Source organism: Mauremys reevesii, linkage group 14, assembly GCF_016161935.1.
Source record: "Mauremys reevesii isolate NIE-2019 linkage group 14, ASM1616193v1, whole genome shotgun sequence".
Classification (NCBI taxonomy): Eukaryota; Metazoa; Chordata; order Testudines; family Geoemydidae; genus Mauremys; species Mauremys reevesii.
The window spans coordinates 2,422,549-2,435,790 of record NC_052636.1 but is presented as its reverse complement, the minus strand read 5'-3'; the positions used below and the strand labels follow the sequence as shown (position 1 = coordinate 2,435,790).

Here is a 13,242-nt window from a genome sequence, read left to right as displayed (position 1 = left end):
GGATAAAAGAAGAAATTCTGCGCTGGACGTGAATTCTGTGCGTTCGTAGTGGCGCAGAATTCCTGCATGAGTAACTCACACCCTGCACAAACACAACCTGCTTCTCTCGCCTCTTCTCCCTGCGTCTCCGAGTCCCAGAGCTGCTGCTGTGGTTAATGCACACAGGCTTTCACTCCCGTCAGAGCTGGCAAGAGCCAATCCAGTGACAGGACTGAACCCTGATTTTCCCATCACATGGGACAGTCTCGGCTGCGGGGGAGGGGGTACAAAGGGAAAAGAGGAGCTGTAGCCATGATGGTCCCAGGATATCAAATAGAGGGATTTTTAATTGGTTCTCAAGTAAATTCCCTCACCCACCTCATCTCTCCAAGAGACCTGGAAGTGGCAGGAGGAGACACAGGAAGACAGAGCTCAGGACTCTAAACCAGTTTCAACCCCCTGGAAGAAACTACATTTCCCATCTGCCCATGGGTGTGGGTGTGTCCTATATGAGGGCCCACCCCATTCCTCTCACAGCAGCAAGAGGAGACTGCAGCCGGCCCCACAGGGGCCTTCCCCACCCTGGGCTGTGAAAGATCCTTGTGCCTTCGGTTCCACACTGGCCACATGAGGTTACTAAGTGCTCCCTCCCCAGACTAGCCAGGGATAATTACTGGGTTGTGGGAATTAGAAGATGAAAATTCATTAAGAACAATGATATTTGTGTGTTAATTATTAAATCCCCAGACACCCACCAATCCCCGCCCTGCTGCCGATGAGCTGTAACTATCTATGGGACTCAGCGACGGACCCTGCAGGGAGTTCCAGCCCCTCCCCACTTGTAAGAACCGGCCAGGGAAACATGGAAACACTTTCAACCAAATTCCGGCAGCTGCCGACCAAGCACAAGTTAAAATGAAACCAAGGCGCTGTCTCCCCAAGGACCTGGCCCCTAGTGCACAATTATAGGCACCGCCCAGAAATCTGAAACGGCCACGTCATCACCAATCGATCGTTATTGATCTATTAACTTCTGGGAATTACCAGTAAAGGAAACACCCAGTGAAGGTGATACCCTGAGGGACAGACCTCATGTGTCTTTACAAATCGGTATAATCTAATCTGGGACTTTATACACTAAAATGCCTTATTCGTAGCCCTCTGGCGATTGCCTGGTGTCACTACGGGGCAGAATTAAGGTTGGTGCCTTAGCTGTGAATTTCCATCCCCTGGCATATTGTGATTGTGTTTGCAGTAGGTTTGGCAAAATTCATTTAGTCTATTTCTTTCTTTTCATTTCAATAGATGATATCGAGATTTATTTTTAAGCCCCTTTTTTAATGTTTACAAATTCAATGCTCAGACCTTTGGGAAGCTATGGAGGTCGTCAGACAAGAATTATTTCATTACAATAAATGCTGAGATTCAACAAGCCAAATCTTTATAAGGGTTCAAACACAAATTGTCAAAGTCACATGCAAAATATACGGTGTAAATAGCCATAAACCAAACTCTACTTTCTCCAGAAGCATTTCTGTATTTTACCTAGATACATAATTTTTCATGTGTGCGTAAAGTGAAATCAACATTTACTACAATTTATTAACAAAAATCCAATCCTTTCAAGTGTACTTTTAAGTAATGAAGTACTTTAATTCTTTCCCTTAATGGACTGTAGTGCTTGCTTTGAGGATAATTACACCCTCCTTGCGATGTATTTTACTCTCACTACCATAACCCCATCGTGACGTAGCTCCTGTCGGGGAGCTCTGCTGAGGCCAGTGGCATTATGATCAGAAGGTGACACTCTGACACATGAGAAGACACACACGGGGGAGGGTGGAGGACGAGGTAACATGGAGGCTACCAGGGTTGAACATGGCCCTACAGAGTGTGAGGAGCAAACTCCCTCTCAGCCTCTCCTCTCCCCCACCTCCCAGAGTCAGTAACTCTGATCAATCCTTCCCTGAAAGCTAAATAGCCCCTGTAGGAGAGACAGTGATTAACGCAGGTACCTGAGGGGCTGCAGCACCAACCCCCTGCCTGGACGAGGGGGATGAAGAACTGCAGTAGAAACGGGCTAGGCTGGGCGAGGGCAGAGCTGATGTGGGACTGGGAGCCGAGATGACCAGGAGGCCAGAACTCTTGGCTCGGGGTTGGGACAAGAAGCCAACAGGACTGGGTAGAGGCACTTGTGTGTATTTTCCCCTGTTTAACAGAGATCAGTCTTGGGACCAATCTTATTCCACATGGTTATTAGTGACCTTGGCACAAGAAGTGGGAGTGAGACACAAGGCTGGGAGAGAGTGTCAACGTGGAGGAGGACAGGAATAGCGTCCAAGAAGATCTGCATGACCTTGAAAGTTGGAGTAATAGAAATGGGATGAAAATTAATGGTGCAAAGTTATGCACTTAGGGACTAACGACAAGAATTTCTGCAATAAGTTGGGCACTTATCAGTTGGAAGTGACAGAGGAGGAGAAAGACCTGGGTGTATTGGCTGACCACAGGATAATTAGGAGCTGCCAATGTGATGCGGCCGTGAACTAGGGGAATGCAGTCCTAGGATGCATGAGGCGAGGTATTTCCAGTAGACACAGGGAAGGGTTAGTACTGTTCTACAAGGCACTGATGACACCTCATCTGAAATACTGTGGGCCATCCTGGTCTCCCATGTTTGAGGAGGATGAAATCAAAACGGAACAGGTGCAGAGAAGGGCTACTAGGATTATCCGAGAAATGCGGAAAATGTTGTAACTTGACGTCTGTACATCAGGATTTGAGGACTTCATTGCTCAGCCGGAGGGTAGGGGTCTGTTACAGGAGTGGGTGGGTGAGGTTCTGTGGCCTGCGATGGGCAGGAGCTCAGACTAGATGGTCATGCTGGTCCCTTCTGGCCTTAAAGTCTGTGAGTCTATAAACTGTGCCTGGCGTTGCACAGACACATGGAGATCAGGGCCCCATCGGGCTGCGCGTGGCAGAGACCCTGACTGAGATCAGCACCCGCGTTCTGCTGGGCACGGCCCAGACAGAGAGGGACCGTCCTTGCCCCACAGAGATCACAATCCAAGCAGACAATGGGTAGGAGGAAAACACAGAGGGACTGGGACTTCCCCCAGGTCACCAAGCAGGTCAGGGACGGAGCCAGGAACAGACCCCGGTAACTCCAGAGTCCCGTCACCCGCAGCTTGGAAAGGCCCCCAGACCCCACTGTATTCGGCTGCAGGAAGAGGTGGTGTGTCCATGGATGCACAGGCTGTCTGGGCTGGGCAGCTCAGCTGCAGTCCCTGCACACAGCCGGGGGTGGGTGTCCTGGGTCAGGAGAAGTCAGTGTCCCCGTCCCCCTGCAAGCCTTCAAACTGGGACATGGTGCACCAGTGCCAATCAGAGCGCACTAGTGTAAATACTGTCTGTCCTAAGGGTTTGCACCAGCGCCTGAAACACCAGGGTGGCAGAGACCTTCAGTGCCCAAAACAGCCCTAGAACTGGGCTCTATTTCTAGCTCGGTCACGGACAGCCTGGGAGACCTCGGGCACGTCAAGGTTTCTCCTGCCCACTTCAGTCTCTTTCCCCAGCTGCCACTCACTGGGGTCTCCTCTCTCCAGAGCTGCTCACCACTCAGATCCGTGTGGGTGTCCCCAGAGCTAAGGCAGGTCAGCTCGGGAACAGTCTGACAAGGGGGCTGGCAGGCAGGACAAACCTCTGAGAGAGATAATCCACACAGACCGGGCCCTGCCTCGGCAGGGAGCTGGGCAGAGAGATGACAGCGTGAGGCCCTAGGCTGCCCTACATGTATAGGATGCTCTGGAATAGATACGTATGAAAAAAATCCCCACCACAACATAACGTCAGGCAATTCAGTAAAAAATAACAACCCCTCCCCAAAAAAACCTACACTCCACAGCACATGTCAGTTGTTGATCACAGGTAAAATCTGAGTGTATTTCCCAACTGTGACGAAGTCGGACTGTTCTTAATGTTTCCTCTGAATGCTGTAGGGGGCCTCGATTTCCCCCCTACGCATTTCTCAAGTCTCTAGGTAGTGGAATAAGGGGGTGTAACTGTTGCAGAGCAAATGGTTAGTGCACATAAATGGCCGACCCTCTGTCTCCTGGCAACTAATGGCCGGGGCCCTTCCCCCCTGCGAGGGGATGCTCAAGGTGTTGGAGAACAAAGGAACCAGGTAACCTCCTGGCCCGGGAAAGAGACAAAGCCCAGAGGAGGAGGGGCTGGAGGATGAGACAGTTTGGGGCTGGCTGGGGACGTGGAGTGAGGGCAGACGTGGGGGTCTGGCTCACTGCCCCCCAAAATGGACCCGGCCGAGGGGTCCTGTTCTCTGTACCTACAAGCTCTGTGTTAGCCCGTGTTCCTGTCATCGAATAAACCTCTGTGTTACTGGCTGGCTGAGAGTCACGTCTGACTGCGCAGTGGGGGGGCAGGACCCTGTGGCTTCCCAGGACCCGCCTGGGCGACTCGCTGTGGGAAGCGCACGGAGAGCAGAGGATGCTGAATGCTCCAAGGAGAGACCCAGGAAGGTGAAGCCGTGTGAGCTTCTTGCCCTGCAGACAGGCTGCTCCAAGGGAGAGGAGGCTTCACCAGACTCCTGATTGGCTTCGTTCCAGAGCTTCGCCCGGGGACTCTGTGACACCAACACTATTTGATAAATGAACAGAGAGAAAAAGAGGCGACATTTGCAATCAATGTCCCGTCACGCTGAAGAACCGGAGAAATGGGGCAAATCTGAGCGGTGGTTCGTGTTTTATCATTACAGAGACAGGGCCCAACACTCAGGGCCGATTCAAGCAGCAACAGACAACGAGAGAGAACGTGGGGGGGGTGAGGGGGGTTAGGATATTTTATATCCATCTTTGAGAGTTGTGGGGAAAACGGGTGACAAACTCCACATCTGCTAACCGGAGAGACAAACCCCCAGAGCGGAGGGGATTTTCTGTGGCTATAGGGGAGGGGGCAGGGAGGGCAGTTTGAAGGGATTTTATGTGACTGTCCAACACAAACAGACGGTGACGGTGTCCCCCGCCCCACATTCACACGGGCAGCAGGGAGCCCTGCGGGGGGGGGGCAGTTTGAAGGGGTCCAGGGAGGGGGAGCTGGAAGGACCCTGGAGCAGGGAAGGGGGCAGCAGTGGGGAATGGGCAGGTGCAACACACACACACACACTCTCTCTCTCTCCCTCTCTCCAGGGATTTCCCAGCTGCCCAGAGACAGTTCAACCCCAGTCTCCCATCACTACGGAGGCCGCACCGAGACCACCGCCCGCCCGCTCCAGCTTCCAGCCTGGCTAAGGGCGGTGGGGGGGCCCGGCCCAGGCCCCCGCTCGGCTCTCACCAGCTCCCCCTCGGGCCCTGAGCCCCACTCCCACCCCAGCGGGCCCGGGAGTGACAGGTGACGGGCCAGGTGTCGTGTAGTAAAGTGCTCCCCTACTTACCGGCACTGAGCATGCTCAGTAACATCTGCTGAAGCCGCTGCCCGTCCCCCTGCCCTTCCTCGCCTGCAGAGTCTGTGGCTGCTATTGACAGGGGCGAAAAGGGGCGAATCGCAGGGGGCAGGGTCTGAGCTGGGCGGAAAGGGACTGGGGTGGGAAGGAAGCAGCTGGAGGCCGGGTTAGGAGAGGGGCTGAGGGGTAAAATCAGGGCTGTGGGGAGGAGCAGGAGTTAAGTAGAGACACACAGACCCACACCCTCAGAGACCCACAGGCACACAGACCCACACCCCCAGAGACCCACAGGCACACAGACCCACACCCCCAGAGACCCAGACCCACACCCAGAGGCTCACACTCACAGACGCAGCCACACCCAGAGACTCACACTCACACAGAGACACACCCAGAGACCCACCCACAGAGACCCAGACCCACACAGACATACACCTACAGACACACAGACCCACCCACAGAGACCCAGACCCACACCCACAGCCCCACACTCACACAGCCCCACACTCACACACCTGCAGAGACACAGACGGACTTTTCGCAGTTTGAAGGCCCCGGGAGGGAGGGGTTGGGGGGGTCTGTGGCTGTGACGGGGGGGGCGGGGCGGTGTGAGGGGGGCCCGGGGGGGAGGGGATTTTACGGGACTCTCCGGCGCACCCGGGCAGTGACGGTTCCCCCCCACCTCACACGGGCCGCAGGGAGCCGGGGGGGGCAGTTTGAAGGGGCCGGGGGGGGAGGGGCGAGACACGGACACACACTCACCTCCCCCCCCCGGGGGGTTCCCAGCCCCCTACTGACCCCATCGCTACGGAGGCCGCACCGGGACCCCCGCCCCAGCTTCCAGCCCGGCCCGGCCCAGCGCGGGGGGGTCTCGGGCCTAGGTGCCTCCTCCCCCCGCCCCGCTTGGCTCTTACCGTGACGCCGGAGTAGGAGTCACATGACGGTTGCGGCCGTTGGAGCGCGGCGCGCGGGGGGGGAGCCGAAGGAGGAGTCACGTGACGGGTCCGGCCGTTAGGGCCGTTGGAGCGCCGCGCGCGCCGGGGGTCTGTGAGGCGGTGCTACCCCCTGTTGGGGGCGGGGTTCTCCACAGCCCCGCCCCTTCTCCCCCCTCCTGCCGCTCCCGGCCCCGCCCCGCTCCAGCCGCGGGCAGCGCGGGGCTCCCCCCCCGGGCAGGGGGCGAACCGGGCCCGGCCCCTCCCCCCGGCTGGAGCGTGTCCGCCCCACGCGGGACCTGCCCCTCCCCTCCCGCAGGGCCTGCGCGGGGGGCGGGGCCCGTCATTAGCCCCACCCGGCCCGGGGGGAGGGGCAGCCCCTGGGCCGGAGCCTGCGGGGACCGAGCTCAGAGACCCCATGCGGGGGGGCAAGGACCGTGGGGGGGGAATGAGCTGGGACGGGGGGGGCGGGGTGTGGAGATGGGGAGGAAGGGAGGAGATGGGACCCGGAGGGGTGGAGATGGGGGCGGGACACAGGCCTGGGGAGATGGGAGGAGAAGGGGGAGACGGGACAGGGGAGACGAGATGGGACCGAGGGCAGACGGGATGGGGGTGCGGAAGGCAGGAGACATGAGGAGGACGGGGGCATTTTAATAATTTGTGGAGGTCCCGGGGTGTTTGGGGGAGATGAGGAGGATGTTCCCTTTGGAGATAAAAACTAAGAAATCCAGGACCAGCGAATTCTTTGAGCAATCTGGTGTTTAGACCTTGTATTTTAAGCAGGGGGGTTTTGAGTTCCTGGGATGGTTTTTGTTGGCAGGAGGCAACATGGTTTGGTCTGTGATTGTACCAAAGGGGGGAGAGGGTTGTTTGTACAGGAAGAGAGAAGACTGAAGGTCACCGATGAGGATGGGATTTGAACCCACGCGGGCAGAGCACAATGGATGAGCAGCATCACCGTAACCACTCGACCACCTCATCGGAGCTGTCAGGGAAGGGACGGGAGGAGAAATCCAAGGCCGGCAGAGGTAGGGCCAATAAGGAGTTTTTAAATACTAAGTGGAGGCAGGGTCTCAGTGAGCTCCCCCCTCACATCTAGTGAGGAGCTGGGGGAAGACGTCAGGAACAGACCGTGTTTGCACAGACCCCCCTGCTCCGCCCAGCTCCGCAGCAGGGTGGGGCGGCTGTGCCAAACGGAGCAGTTTTGGCTGGTGGTGGGTTACAAATCACATGTGCAATGAAATGTTGTTCTCCTTCCTGGACGAGTCAAGGGCAGCACAGGGGACCAGGAACCGGGGAACATTTCAATCCTTAACACCACAAAACAGAGAAACGCTCCCGAGTCTCTCCCAGGGAATTAACATTTCTTCGCAGAAAGCTAAAGGTTCTAACAGAAAGGAGTGAAACCAAATGGCCACCCAACATACCTAGTCCGGCCTGCTTGAGGGGCTAGGTGGCTGAGGAATAGCTTTTAATGGGCTGCATAGACGTGATTTGAGGGCATCACCCTAAACCAGTGGTCCCCAAACTTTTCACCCTGTGCCGTCTTATCTGTGTCCGCGGCCCCTCGGCAGCCACAGTCGAGAACGGGGGCTGGGGGTGGGACCGGGACCGTGGCTTGCTGCAGAGAGGGATGTGGAGGGGGTAAGGAGGGTCAAGGCGGGGCCAGGAGCCTGGGGGCAGAGTGGTGCTCCCTCCCTGCTCTCCATGGGGGCTGGCTGGGGCCCTGAGCTGCCCCCATGAACGTCCCTGTGCCCCCCCTAGGAGGCAGGCCCCACTGCCCTAAACTGAGCCCTACTGGCTAAGCAGGGGCTAGTGATGGCAAAGCCCCACCCTTTCTGCTGCGGCCCCACCCTCTTCCATCCCTTCCCACCTTCCCCCCCCAGCCCCAGCCACTAGGGGACAATGTGGAAGCGCTTGAAGCCCCAAACCCCTTCTGCCACCAAGAGGAGGCCTGGAGCCCCTCTCCCCCAGGGCCTCATGGCATTAGCTGTATTGGTGGGGAGGGAGCGCAGTGGCAGGGCACATGCTTTGCAAATCTGCTTTAGTGTAATAATTCTGCCCATGAACTGTTCTAAGATTGTCACTGTTTTCAGGCAGGGCTCCCTGACATTATGTATTGATGGGATCTTATCTAGCTGGGAAACCTAAGATGTTTATACCACAACCAGCTACAGGGTCAATGGCCGTTCAGTGCCATACACAGGATATCAAGAGCCCTGGGACAATTTTGGGAAAGGAGTTTTATGAATATTTTTAACAGGTTCCCCCCACCCAGATATTGCGATAAAACCCGCAGTCAGTTCATACTGAAAATGGTTATTAATGTGGGGCCTCTAAAGTGAGAGGCAGGTGCTGAGAAGCAGACTCATGCCACTGCAATATCTGAACCGTGGTAAGCAGGGGAGTGGTGTGGAGGGGCCCCGGGGACACGGAGCAGCTGAAGTCCCTCAGAGTTAGGGGAACCAGGCAATGCGCAGTGACAGGGTTCACCCCCTGCGCAGATCGGGCTGAGGGGATCAGCATCGACTGGGGGCGGAGGGCTGGGATGGGGCTGCATGGGCAGTAGAACAGGAGGCAGGTTGGGACCAAGGAACCCGGGGAACATTTCAGTCCTTAACAACACAAAACAGAGAAACGCTCCCGAATCTCTCCCAGGGAATTACAATTTCTGTGCAGGCAGCAAAGAGTCCTGTGGCACCTTATAGACTAACAGATGTATTGGAGCATGAACTTTCGTGGGTGAGTACCCACTTCGTCAGATGCATTCCTTGGATGTGCAGAAAGCTAAAAGTTTTAACAGAAAGGAGTGAAACCAAATGGCCACACGATGGCGCCTGCAGCCTAGGAACGAAAAGCCCCAGGATTTGTGTGCGCGCCTGGGCTCTGGAAAGGGATTTTGTTCCACTCACTGCATTGCTGTGGCTGAGAACATCCCAGGAATGAGCCAGGTCAATGACCATGACACCGGGTGTGAGGAGGCTTTATTCTGATTCCAACGGAATAATGTTTTCACACCTGAGTTATTAGCGGCAGCTTCCCAAGGGCAGTTCCAACTGGTTCCTCCCAGAGACGGGTGGTCGGGGAACAGGGAATCTCTCTGGCTCCCACGGTCAGTTCTCCAGGCTTTCTCCCTCCCCCACACTATCTCAGGCCCCCACTAGTAATGAACTAATGGATATAAACTGGCCATCAACAAGCTTAACCTTGAAATTAGGTGAAGGTTTCTAACCACCACAGGAGTGAAGTTCTGGAACAGCCTCCCAAGGGGAGCAGTGGGGCAAAAACCCAAACTGGCTTCAAGACTGAGCTTGATACGTTTATGGACGGGGTGCAGGAGGTTGAGCCAGATGATCACGATGGTCCCTTCTGCCCTTAAAGGCTCTGAGTCCAAAATGGAGAGGGAGGTAAAGGAAACATTTAAAAAAAATAAACCAAACATTGTAATGCCAGGTTGACTCCAGCAGCTCACTGTATAGTCCCGCCCCTTTCTTCCTCCACTGGGTGTTGAATGACCTGCTGGGATGTGGGACATTCATTCTGCCATTCCACTGATAAACTGATACAACGGGACTGAAATTAAACCAATTCCCGGCCAAGAAAAGGGCACAGCCCTGCATTGGCCTGGAATCGAACCTGGGTCAACTGCTTGGAAGGGAGCTCTGCTCACCACTATACCACCAATGCATCTGGCAGGAGGGTTTCTCCCAGGTGCCACTTATGCCAAGGGACTCACCCCCACAGAGCTCAGCAGCTGGCCAGACAGGCTGGTGGCAGCCTGTGAGCAGAGACAAGTTCCCAAAGTAACTGATAGATGGGGACATGCAGGGCCGGCTCCAGGCACCAGCGAAGGAAGCAGCTGCTTGGGGCGGCCAATGGAAAGGGGCGGCAGGTCCGGGTCTTCGGTGGCGGGTCTCTCAGTCCCTCTCTCCCCCTCTGAGCTGTCACCGAAGAGGAAGAGAGGGACCGAAGGACCCGCCGCCGAATTACCAACGAAGAATGAAGTCGCACGTTTTAGCTGCTGCTGAAGTGCTGCCAATCGGCTTTATTTTTTTTTCCCAGTTCCCTACTTGGGGCGGCAAAAAAGCTGGACATGAGCTCTACATCCCAGCCTGCGGTAGCTCCAACCCCATCTCTGCCCCCAGGGAAGGGAAATGAAAATCGTTGACCATAATGACAAATTTCACCCTGTTGTCAGATGCCACTGGTGTGGTTTATGTTGATAACAGTCAGCAAGGCACAAAGGCACCTGGCCAGGTTTATTGTCAAACGAAGCACGGTAATAGTTCCCCGCAGACTCTACAGGACATACTATCAATATGCGCCCCCAACAATAGACCGTCTCAGTCAGTGGCGGGACTCTCCACTGCCCCCTAGGCCAGACAAAGACACCGCCCCAGGGGTGCATTCTTATACACAGGGACAAACAAGTTACACATCACTTTCTCAAAGTATCTGTTGCTCTGAACCGCATGTAGTGGTGATGTGTGAACCCCAAAGACATCAAACATGAAGGAAAAACACAAGGCCAGTTTTGGGGAGGATTCCAGAGCCAGGCCTGAGGGTTACACAGCTGGGCTCAAACGCAACAGGGGCCGCGGCACCTGTAAACATAACTGGTTGCAAAATTTAAATTAAATTAAGAAACCAAACCAAACCGAAAAACCAACCCAGAAAAGCTCCCATCACCCATCCATCACCATTGTAGATTTTGACATCTCCTACCTGATGTGACATCTTTGCTTTGCAAACAAGAGACCTGGAGAAGTCTGTGGTTGTTGCCTCCTAACTGGGTAAAAGGTTTTACACATCCTGTCTCAAGTAATTTTCCTCTTAATAGATTTAAAATTTATCAAGATAAATTCCATTTGAAATAGAAATAATTACAGTCTATCCTGGGTCTCTATTCTCACACATGCTAGTTCTCTCACCTGTTCCCCCACTCTAATTCCTTTGGAGTGAGGGTTTAATTTCAGGATTAGCCTCCATTTCCTGTATAGTAGGAGGGGGCAGGGAGAGAACTAGAAGACAACTTTCAGTGTTACAAGATAATTCAGGTTATCACATAATCAGCCTCTTCCATGATACTAATTAACTTCACGTTTAATTTCATTGTCGCTGGTACCAACTTATTCAATAAGTACAACATATAAACCCATAGGGCAGTTTTCTCTTAATTCCCATTTCCACCCAGTGAGCTTTGTGTGAAGACACATTCTACAATCACCTAGGAGCCTTCCATTTCTGTGAGTTCATTTCTCCCTGGGGCTTCTCCCAGAAGTGTGGGTGGAAGGGGTCTCACACGACGTGGGAAGGCTGCATCATGAGAAAAACCACCTGTGCTCTATTTTCACACTTGCTAATCCCCTCATTCCCTCATTGGCTACCATCATTTACCAGCATGGAAGTGCTTCTTGTCCAACAAGGCAGTCAGATTGGGACCCGTGGGCATGGAATGGCTCTGAAGCAATCAGCTGTTTCTCTCTGTGCTTCATGAAACTTTGGATACAAATGGTAAAAGATGGTTGTGCCCAATTTAATCATGGCGTCCTCCAGGAGTGTGACCAATGCCACTTAACTAGGGAGCAGGTTCTAAAAATAGTTTACCTGGGCCACAGGTCACCGCAGCTTCCGTCTCTGGGGTGAAAATCAACCACCACTACCTGCAACTTCTACCTGAGTTCCTGTCACACCTTTGACGTTACTTGGAGTAATTTGACACTTCTCTGGCGTAGAATTCTTCAGCAACCGCACAACAGATCAGTAGCGATAGTGAGGTACAACTCCCCCAACTATGATCTTTTATCTGGTGGCACAAATTTAAGTTAGGGACTAAATTCAGGTGCGACTTAGAATCCCTGTAAGACACCAAATGTCAGGTCTCTATTAAAAATAGGCAGCTATATCACATTCAACAGGGATTTCATTTTCTACACATTTGCAGCATCTCCCGGGGGGGAGCTGAAGAGGAATGTCACTTCCATTTTCCCATTCCTACCTAGACAGGGATTGCGTTTCCCAAATAATAGGCAACATGCAGCTGATGAGGAAGGAGATCTCTTCAGGGGCGACCTCCTTCAGGGCCTGGGCCACAACTGCTTTGGGAGCCCAATGCCTGAGTATTTTGCTTAGTTCCAAGTCATTTACTAGCGAATCCTCTTCCCAGCCCTTTAGAAAAAATATTGACCTAATCAATTGAACAACAGGGGGATTGGGAAGGTGATGGGGAATAAGGGAATCCCTCTGACTTACCCTATCTTCCTCTGCTGTTACAGAGGGTGACATGACATTTTCCCCTATCCCTGCCATATTCCTGCTCTTTCTTATAGTTCAATATATTTTAAGTGAGGAAAATGGTAGCAAAAATATCTGCTCTGCAGCACAACCTGAAGCAACAGCAGAGCAATTGGGACTGAAACAATTGGTTTCCAAGGGGGGAACTTGATGACTAACAATTGCTTTGAAATGGGGGAACAGTATAACCGTGATGCTCAGGGTTTGTTTAGGTCAGGTCACGGGGAAAGCTAATGCCAACCCCTGCACCTGGGCTTCATCTGCTCTACAACTATAATTGTCTTTTTACACGAAGATCACTAACTTGAGCAGCCAACGCCATGCGCAGCCCTAGTGGATGTCAGGCACAGGTAGTTTTTGCCTCAGTGTAGCTTGTTGGGATCAAACCTCTCCCCCACCTGGAGCTGATGAACATTCCTGGCTGGAGGGACACACACTCCTACGACTCAGAAGGAAACGAGTTGATAGAAAAGATCACAGGACTGACCCCAAAGAAGGTGAGCTGCAAAAGGCAGAAGCAGGCAACTGATCTGGGGGAGTTGAGAGACCACAGTGAAGATGGTGCACTGATCACTAGGTGAG

At 53.8% G+C, this 13,242-nt stretch overlaps 1 protein-coding gene across 1 annotated transcript in view; it reads right to left on the bottom strand.

Moving 5' to 3' along the window:
• The window catches only part of LOC120381415, a 450,632-nt gene that overhangs the window by 283,189 nt on the left and 154,201 nt on the right, over nt 1–13,242 (bottom strand).